This window comes from Rhipicephalus sanguineus, chromosome 7 (assembly GCF_013339695.2).
Source record: "Rhipicephalus sanguineus isolate Rsan-2018 chromosome 7, BIME_Rsan_1.4, whole genome shotgun sequence".
In the NCBI taxonomy this organism is placed as follows: Eukaryota; Metazoa; Arthropoda; class Arachnida; order Ixodida; family Ixodidae; genus Rhipicephalus; species Rhipicephalus sanguineus.
Window position 1 is genome coordinate 122,475,549 of NC_051182.1, and position 10,465 is coordinate 122,486,013.

The window sequence follows — 10,465 nt, forward strand, 5'->3', positions numbered from 1 at the left end:
TGATGTCACACAGAGATCTCACGCGCTCTCCGCCACCGCCGCGCGCGGCTCGCCGCTGCTGGTCTGCGCGTTCGGGAGGAGTGGCGTCGTAGCCGCGGCAGACACACTGGCGCCGGCGCGCGCGCAGACTCCGCCACCGCCGCGCGCGACTCGCCGCTGCTTGTCTGCGCATTCGAGAGGAGTGACGTCGTAGCCATGGGAGACACACTGGCGCCGGCGCGCGCGCAGCTATTCGCCTTCGCTGTGCAGTCGCCGTCTGACACTGCGCTGGAGCCACTTGATAGCGCCTCTGACTGGCGTTTGCAGGTGGGTAACGCCATGGAGAAGGAGAGCGCAAATGCTGCTCAACGGCGCAGAAGAGCCGAGAAGCTTACCTCATCGGATCCCGAAGTTCTTGCCTGGAAATTAGCGGTTCACCGTACGAAGAAGAACAGAAGAAGACTAATAATCCTAGACAATCTGGAAAGCTAAGAATAATCAGCTGAACCTTTGATAACGCTACGTATATCCTGGCATAGCCGAGCTAAGCCACTGCAAATTCTTATTTTTTTTCAAGGTGACTTGGGTGCTTCCGAATGCATCAATTTGTTTTAATCAGGTAGATTCGAGATTGAGGCAGTTTTTTTCCAGTTTCCGAACACTAATGCGGGTTTGTTGCTTTATATGGATTACGAAACGGCGTTTATTTGCGGAACACAATCCATACGAGACGCACGGTACAAATGGTGTTTGTCCTGTGTATATCGCTGTGTGCTGCTCTGCCGTAAAAAAACGATGTTCCATATATTCGTGTAATGAGAAGCAACAGACAATCAAGTGAAGGAATGTGTACGGGTCGTTATTTGTACTAATTATGATATAAATGTAAAGAAATTAAATTGGACAAAAAGAGAACTTGCATCCGGCTGGGACCGAACCTGCAACCTTCGGACGTCGCCTACACTTTCCTTGGTTTGATTGTCTGTTGGTTGTCACTAACGCTGTGTCTAACAAAGAAAAACGAGCCATCATATTCCACTCCTTTCGTTCATATATCCGTGTGTTTTAATTTTCTCTTGCATTTTGCAGCTTCCATTCGTTCCCTGCAAGAGACAGTATTCTCGAATGATCACATGTGCGAATACAGAAGCTACAATAGAAGTGACTCCGTAATAATTACCGAAAAATACTAACATTGCAAACACGTGTTGGAAAAGGAAAGACGCTACGCGAACGAGCTGAACCAAAATGTATTTGTTTAAGGCCTGGTTGTTTTTATTCGTATTTTCTTTCTCTATTTCGTTCTATCCTTCTTCGGGTTCTTGTTTCCTTCACACATTATTTCTTTCCTCATTCTCTTTTATTCATTTCAGTAATTTAGAGAAGTGCGCCAAGCATTTCACCAGGCTAGCATCTCCACCTCTCATAAATGTCTCTCCCACTGTGCCTTTTGCTTTACGTGGTGTAAAGATTGGCGGCCTTCCTTACTTAAAGCCCGCTGAAAATTCTGGTGATCACGAAGGCTGACCGGCCCTTGGCGCATTCCTTGGGTGTGGTATTCTCTCCAACCCTCCTCCCTCCCCATTTCTGCATAGAGTAGCGAAGGCGGAGCATAAATTATCCCCTATATAGCCAGGCGCCAACACAAACGCCCATCAACGATGCGCACCGCTGTCACACTAACCCGACTCGTCCCATGAAAAAACAGAGGAGGAAGGATCATAATCGCGAGTAATGTCCTTGTCAAACGTATTTAAGCACGGCGAAATGCGACGCCGATCGAAGCAACTGCCGCTGTACTCCGGTGGCTTTGAATATATTGATCGCCCGAAACGACCGGATCATATCCTTGGTTCCCGCCGCATCCCCCGCCCCCGGTATGGAAGCTTGCCAGCTGGATCGTAAAGATACTCGTGGTCGGACTCTCGCTTTCTCATTCACCCCATCTTGCGCCGACGAGGGTTTCGACACGAGCTCAGCCGGCGGACGATCTTCTAGGTCGCACCGTGGGCGTGTCGTGCAGCACCGACTTGCATTGCAAATAATGTTAGCGAAACGAACTGTACTCTGTCCTTTACTACGTTGTGATGTACGATACCATGCTCTGCTACATTGTACAATAACGTATACTATTCTACACCGCACTACACTACACCATGCTACCCTCGATGTTTACAAATTGCCACACTTGCGCAGATTGAATGCACATTGCTGTTCCACGGGTTTTTAGAATGCGAGAACATACTATAGGACATCGGGGCCATAGGATGAGCTGAAACTACTGCATAACCACTGGGTCTTCACTTAACATCGATGATCTGCGTATTATTACTGTAGCTGACCACTTTTGTGAAGGCACTACGGCGTTCGACGGCTCGGTCGACGCGCCGCGTTCCCAGACGCACTTCGTAAGTTATTTCTTTGCTCTAAACGAACACAACCAAAAACAAATTGCGCATGCAATTTGCAATTACGATTTCATTTTTTTACGTAAAATTGGCAGATGACTCACCGGAGAATAAATAAATATTTAATCACGTGCTATTTAGGATGAATTACTAAAACTCGCAGAAAACAACCTATGGCTTCATTTTCTTTCTTGGAATGTTATATCTAGCGGCGTAAAATTGTCTTGTGCGAATTCGACACATTGGATCACATTTCGCGCCTGAAGGGAATCACCAGGCACAAACGTAGCGCTAAGAAACAATGCGCCGAACCTATAGAAAAAGATAAATATGAAGAACAACGAAAAACACAAGCATTCTCTTTAATATGCACTAAGAAAAAATGAAGTATGTGTGACTATTCGGTGAGCCCTGAGTAACCACGCATACGACTCTCTTTTAAGAGATACGTGAATTCTCTTAAGTGTCTGAGAGTCGGTGTTCTCTAGGAGTCAACCTTGACCCTCTCGGGAAGAGTGCAAGGACTCTTACCTGAAGGGTCACATAACCACTGCTGAGGGAGTCAGACGAATGTTACCGGTAACTCTGCTAAGTGGATCAAATGACAGGCCCGGGAGTGTCAAGTGACTCTATAACTATTTCGAGTTAGACTCATGCTCTAGTGCCGCGCTACTACTGCTGGAAATAAAGTATTCATTTTAAGCAAGTCCAATGACAAGACCGGAGACTTAACAAATGAGCAATTCAATCTTCGCTTTTTTTATTAAAACTCATCAAAATAACTCACAGAGCTTTTATCGTAGAGCAAAATAGGTGGCGAGAAAAAATGATTTATAATTTCCAAATAGGCAGTTCAGGTAGACCTCGTTTAAATACTTGTGTGAGTATAGCCAACTAAAATATGTGACCGCGATGTGCATAGTGTCATAAGCTGCAAAAGACAGTCTAGAAATCGGCATCATGATTCCATATTTCTTCGTTATGATTACGGATAAATAAAAAGGTAGTGATGGCTGGAGGCATCAGACTTGTGACTTGCTATGTTGTCGTTCCTGTTCACACTGAGCAGCCATGAAAAATGGTATCTGAAATACAGGACGTAATATTGTGATGAGAAAATGGAATTGTAACCAGCTTTTGCAAAACACTCCACAATAAGGGATCTACATAGACTCAATAAAGGCGCACAAAACAAACAAATGCAAACAGACATGGCCAGGAAGAATGTATTTCTCATTGTCGTGTAAAGCACAAATTGCAAATAGTAGCTTTTGAAATATTAAGGTGGAGCGTTGGGCTAGTTGATGCAGCATAATTCTATGATTCACAGCGCAAGGAACGAGGAAGACATTGAACGACAAACACATCACTGTGTGTTTCCATGTCGCCCTGGTTCCTGCCGCTGTGCAAGATCCAATTTTGCCGCATGTCACTTGGTAACAAACTTGCAGTACAAGATGATGTGAGCCTCATTTAAACTACAACCGAAATTGGTTTGGGCTCCTTTGCTGGTTGCCACTCACCCCTTTTTCTCCGTCGTCTGGTCCAACCAAGGGGAGTGTAGGACCGAGTGCCTTGTGCACAGGGCTAACGGCGCTGAAGTCTTTCCCCCCATGAGTGGCGAGACGGCGGACCCTAGCGGCACCTTCTTTTTTCCGGGTGTGGCTGTCAACTGGAGTGAAGAGGCGGGAGAAGAGATCCGGGATTCTGGGAATAATCAGCACACGCACACTGATTAGTTGGATTTAAAAGCGCCTTTTGGTACAACGCACCGTAACTCTACACATCTATGGCACGAGTGTTTTGCTTTAAATAGTTTCTCAACGAAAACAAATTTTAACGTAAACGAAGGCGGGATCCTCGCTTTTCAATAGGCACAGGCTATGAGCGAACGAAAGCACTTCTTTTCTGAAAACTCGCTTCACAACTTTCTACCCGAATAAGCCCAGCTTTAAACCAGCATATTCCAGCACCCAAGTGCCCCCTTCAGCAGTCAAGGGTATGACGTGAGCGGCTACGGACCGCGTGTTTGACAAGCGTAATCCCTCCTTAAAGACTCAGATAAACGCATGCGAGTGTCCGAACGACACCCAACGCGCGCGCACGTCGTCTGCGTTGAGATCGGACATGTCATATGCTAGCATTACCGTACACAGCTCCCACATAGTCACTCACTCTATTCTATTACAACACCAAACATCATTCTAGATCCAGGCAAACCGCGAAATCAGCAAACAGAAATCAGGGAAAAAGTGTGCGCGGCGGCGGCGGGACCAGCAACGCGCGCAGAATGACCCGCAGGCGCGCGGCGCATTATGGGAAAAGTGTGTACGTCGAGCGAGCAGGCTGTTGGGTAGCCCGCTGCTCGTTATGGGCGTGGGAGCATGAAACTAAAAGAACACGTTCTTAAATCGTAAATATTACACCTACCAACACGCACCTGGATATACCTCTACGCATGAGTTGCGAAAGGATTAACGCAGTCATTGTAGGCATTACCGAGTGAATATACCTATATCGGATGTAGCAGTTAACAGGCATGGGCGTTATCGGGTGCCGATATCCTGGCGACTATTACTGTAAGCAATGTGAGCTGCCCATCTAGCTGCCTACGTCTTAGAGCTGTCACGGTCGTCTGCTTAGCTTGGCACATGCCAAAATTCCCATGCAGGACGTGAATATATAACCAACACGATTCGAACGTCATGATATCAATACCGTGATTTCCTTGTACGTCATGAAATTCTTCCCACCAGTCACTTGCGGCACATACCTGCATACAGCGGTTCATGGTATGCGGGTATGCGGCACAGGTAATTTTTCAGTCAATGTCAACCAAGACATCGGAAATATTAACCCGACAGTGTGAAGGGGTCCTTGTCACAGACAACGCGGTGCGCTGGTTGGCGGTGTTTTCGATTGGTTAAATATCCTGATGGAAGCAATGAATAAAAACCACGGCTCGAGCTGGATACTTCAGACTCGCTATGGAAGCAGGGACGGCGGCGACTTTCGAGGAACGATGGCCCCGACGTCACCGTCCTCGCATTCAAAAACCGAAAATGCGACGGTCTTTCTCCTGTGGACCCCGGCTCACACCAGCGTCCCGCTTGCAGGCAACCAGGCGGCCCATACCGCGGCTCGAGGTCTCACTCACCGAGCCGCGGCTGACTCCATCCCAGAGAGAGTAAGAACACAACAGCAACCGGAATGGTCGTGGGGCGATCGCCTGACCACATTCAGCGACATCACACAACATTACAGACTAAACAGACGCAAATACCCTCCACCACACGACAAATTAAACAAAAGACAGGGCCGTAACTTGGAGATTACTACAAACAGACACTTACCCCAGCCCGGCGATCCTACGCATCTGTTATCCGAGCTTGTACCCGACGGACGCGTGTAAAGCGTGCGGGGAAAGAGCCACACTGCGGCACATGCTTTGGGAATGTGCCGGGAGAGTTAATGTCGCTGCCGCCGCTCACTTCGCGACGCATGTTAGACAGGGGCGAATTGCTACCACCGCGCGAGGGCAGGGGCCGACCGCCGCCGCGGCTGTGGTCACTGCTGAGGATCGGCTGCGTCGGCGTCGCTGCCGCTGGGAGGCGGCACTCACCAGCGACAAGCTGACCGACCAACTTTGGGCCGTCCGGCAAGCCGAGGATGCCGCCCGGGTGCAAGGGCTTCAAGCCGTCACCTGACGCCATCATCGACGGAGAGTGGGACGGGACAGGGGTTAATCCCCTCTTCCCCCCGCCTCGTCCGGACTTTTAATAAAGTTTATTCACTCACTCGAGCTGGAATCGAACCAAGTCATTCTGCATGGCTGTCAAGTATTCTACCATAGAGCCACGCCAGTGCTTCAAACTGTTTCGGAAAAAGACCCTATACCGGCGTCATGTTAGGACAACGCCAATTGGGAGGGCAGTGTCAGCTATCCAATTTTACATCAATGGCTTCTCAAACTACAGTCAAGTGTAGCGCGAATACGCTTGCGACCGCTACGCACGATATGCACATGGTCGCCTTGTAGCGTGCAGGTCATGGCGATAAAACTGATGTCACTGCTCTAAAGTGAGGGTCCACGTTACGTCGAACCATGCGCTACCCTTTACACGCCCGTGTACGCCTGGTCAGGGTTGCCAGGTTTGCCTCATTTGCGCCACTTTGCCTACTTTTTTAGGCAAGTGGCGGGTGAAGGGATGTCTTGGTTACTTGGCTATCTTTAGCTACTTTCACGTTTCCTCGATTTGCACCAAATTATCAATGTCATGTGATGTAGCCGCTGGCTATCGAGTATCCGGTGTCAAAAAATGGCGACCAAGGCATGTCCCCTGCTCCCGAAATTGAAGTTGGCGCTTGCATTACACAAAAGAAAAGAATTTTCGTTACGTGGCTGGAGCTGGGGGAAATACTGCCGCATGAAGCCTCATTCTGCAGGCCACATATCGCTGAAGACCGCTGTAATTGGAAGTGAACAGGACAATCGATACCGCTCCCCATCTAGGAAGCTGTGTGTTCGTCGACAGTGGAAATCCGACGAACTGTCTCTGTTATTCCATAGAATTAGGTACGGACTGCACGTCAGAAATATTATGTGCTCGTACTTTCGTCATCTAGCGAGAAACAATTACCAGGGGACTGCAACATATGCTTCAATACCAGACCTGTAATTTTGATCACTCATACAGCACTAATTTTTATTGTTGCCGCAAGGCTGGTACTTCTAGTCTTTTCAGGAAACGTCACTCAACACTCGTGGAGAGAGTGTTATTTCTGCAACAGCGCAAGAAACCTCGTCATCCCGCATAAAATGATTGCTAAAGTCAAGAATTTATGTTTTATTATCAGCAATTACAATTTTCAGGGATCTTGTTGAATTTATTTACATTTCCGCCAAAGTGCTGTTACAATTAATCATTGTAATAAAAACGTCCCAGGTGCTTTCATACACGCGTGGCTACTTGTAAATACTTTTACAGCCCTTGGCTCAAGGTTGTTAATTTTCGGCTAGTTTTTCTAATTGCTTGGCAATTTGTAGCCTTTTCGACCTCGCAACCCTACGCCTGGCAAGCACTCGGTATGCGAACTACTACTCAATTTACACGAATACGTCAAACCATCTCGCAACGCTTATTTAATTGGCTCACTGCGAAGCATTCGGCATAGGCTGTCTGCTTGGAAAGAAAAGTCACAGTTTCGCCGCAAGGGCGAAGCAATGAATGCGATAGCAAGAAACTAATGCTATACGAAGTGAGGCTCGCCAATGGATAGTCTCAGTTTGAACAGCGCTCCTGTTGCAAAGGCGGCCGAAGCAGCGAAGGAAACTAGCGTGCTTCAAGTGTCGAGCTGTGACACCTGATAGTTCGCGCTCATCTTCTGTTTGTTCGTTTAGCGGCGTCCCTTGATCTCGAGTGACTTTCGTACGCTCCGTAACATGAGCGCGGACATCACGGTGAAAGCGTGAAACATCCCTCTTCCCCTCAGCACGAGAAAACCGCGCGAGCAGACAGCGGAAGGGCAAGGCTCTCCCTGCGCAAACATAAGAAGAAGCGAGCGAGCGAGCTCGCCGACGCGCTCCTCGCGCCATCTCGCTGGTAATGAAGAAACGCTTATAAGCGCCTGCTGTCTCTGAGTCCGTCCAGCGCTAAAGGGTGTGTATATAACGCTCGCCGTTACCTATGTGGAGGATCTGCGTTTGGTGGCGTAGTGGCTAGCGCCACTCGCTGCGGAGCAAGAGGTCCCTGGTTCGATTCCGCGCTTCGGAAGCATTTTTCTTAATCATTTTTCTTTGGGGCTTTTATATATATATACATACTTATACATATACGGTGCATGACGGCGGCGACGGCGACGGCAAAATTCAGCCGAGACTGTCTATGATAATTGCTATCGCAATAAAATTGATTCCCACAGTGCGTGGGATCTGTCGGATTTGTTTTACTTAATTTACGCATCAAGGCATACTGACGAAAAAAAAAAAAAACATGGCTGATCCCTCCATCATAGGAATCGGTATAACACGAAAGTGAAATGTGTCTTCAAGGAGACAGTTGAGCGTTTACTGTACATTGATATATGCGAGCTTGTACAATGTCAATTGATGTTTGGCAGCTATAGCACCGTCAAACACAAAGAAGTACGCACGAAACAAACGCACAAGTATACTCAGGACGAGCGCGAACTACTGTCACAGTTGTTACATTTTGTCCTTGAGAAGCGCGCTTCTTTCGCGAACGCGTCCCGCTGCAGTGAGCGAAGTGACCTTCGTGCGCTCTGTAACTTCAACGGAACCTTTTTCGTGAACGCACAAGACGTACACACCGCCCCCATCACGAGATAAGCGCGCGCGTGTGCGCGACCACGCCCTATAGGGCAAAGTAATGGTGGGAGGCGTGCGCGCATCGCAACGAGGGCAGCGACGACCTTTAAACAGCGCCCTTCGCGCCATCTCGCAGGTGATAACGAGCATACGTTGATGTGCTACCAGGCTCTGAGTACCACCAGCGGTACATGGTGTATATGAATAGCTTGTCCTTAGTGTGCTGAAGAACGTACGCTTTCTGGCCGAGTCGTTTAGCGCCGCGCTCTGTGGAGTGAGGGTCGTGGGCTTGATTACCAGTGATGGGACCTTTTCTCCTAGTTTTCTTTGTCATCTGTTAATGCACATTTTACAACGTCATATCCATCACGGAAATACGTCAGTGAAGTCCTGGTGGACCCCAGCAGAAAACACTTTCGGGTGAAAAAACAATAAAAAATGACACTTCGGAAGCACTCGCGTGATCCAACAGTGGCATCCGGAAACGCTACACCAGGGGTCTCAAACACGTGGCCCGGCCCGCATATGACTGTCTGGTTGTGCCAGACTTCTACGAGTTTCTTGAATATGCATGCTTCCCGCCGCTACGTCGACAACCTGCTCGGATCATCGACATGGTCGGAAGTACCTACTTGTGGGAACACCTCTTCTCCTTGCTGGGGGGGAAGATGAACAAGTAAGCTCTGCGGTCGATGATGACTGATGAACACCTTCGATTGACCATGAGGATCGTCTCCGCACAAGAAGTTAATGCGAACGTTTCTGCTCTCTTCGCCGACAAGCGTTGCCACTAATTAAGCCAGCGTGCTTAGAACAGTTATGTTATGCTTCATAAGGAATAGTTTTGTTACCTCTATATGAGCTAAGGGAAAGGCCTTCTTTCAAATTGAAACGTTAACTGACAGTTCGTGAACGCCTCCCCCCACCTTTCGTTTCAGCCTTTTCTACCGTGGCCCTTTCGTGACTAAATTTCGTGACTGCGGCCCTCTAGCTGAGGTGAGGCATTAGACAGATTGAAATCGTAGAGGCTATTTCAGCTAAACACGGAAGTTCATTGTTAAACTACGCAGTTATGTTTAGAAGCTTGCTGAATTTACTTGATGGCATGGCGGCTGCTGCTGCTGCATACACACTTTTCCCATGAGCGCTTGCTCACCCGTTGGTGGCACTGTTGTGCTCGAAAAGGTATATTTAACCGACTGGCGCCTCAAACTACCATCTTTAATAAACAGAAACCATTATGTTTTAGTGCGCCCAAGTATTCTGCACGCAGAGAGATATTTTTGTTACGTTTCCACGCGTGGATGCCCACGCCACCCTCAATATCCAGGCAAATGTAATTTGGACTTACACGAAAGCGCATCACAAACGACATCTTACGCTTTCAGCAGTGGAGACACAATCTGCGATCAGCAAACATCTGTCCTGGACAATCGATCGCATCACTCATATTACGGGGGCTTGTACATATACGCGCAAAACGATCTCAACTCGCTAATAAACAGTTTTAGCTGGGCGTCCAATATAGCCCCGCGCACGCAGGCAGCCATTGAAATGGCTGGCAGCCTACTTCCGTAGAGCTGCTCCAGACGCTAACTAAAGCTGTATTCGCAATGCCCATAGACTGTCGCGCCGCCAAGCGGAATTCAGGAGCGTCCTCTCGAGGAGGGTTAGTAGACGACAAAATGGCAGCACTGCGCAGTCGCTCCCTTGTTCGGCTGTGCTAACCTCAGTGTTAACGCGTTGGCAA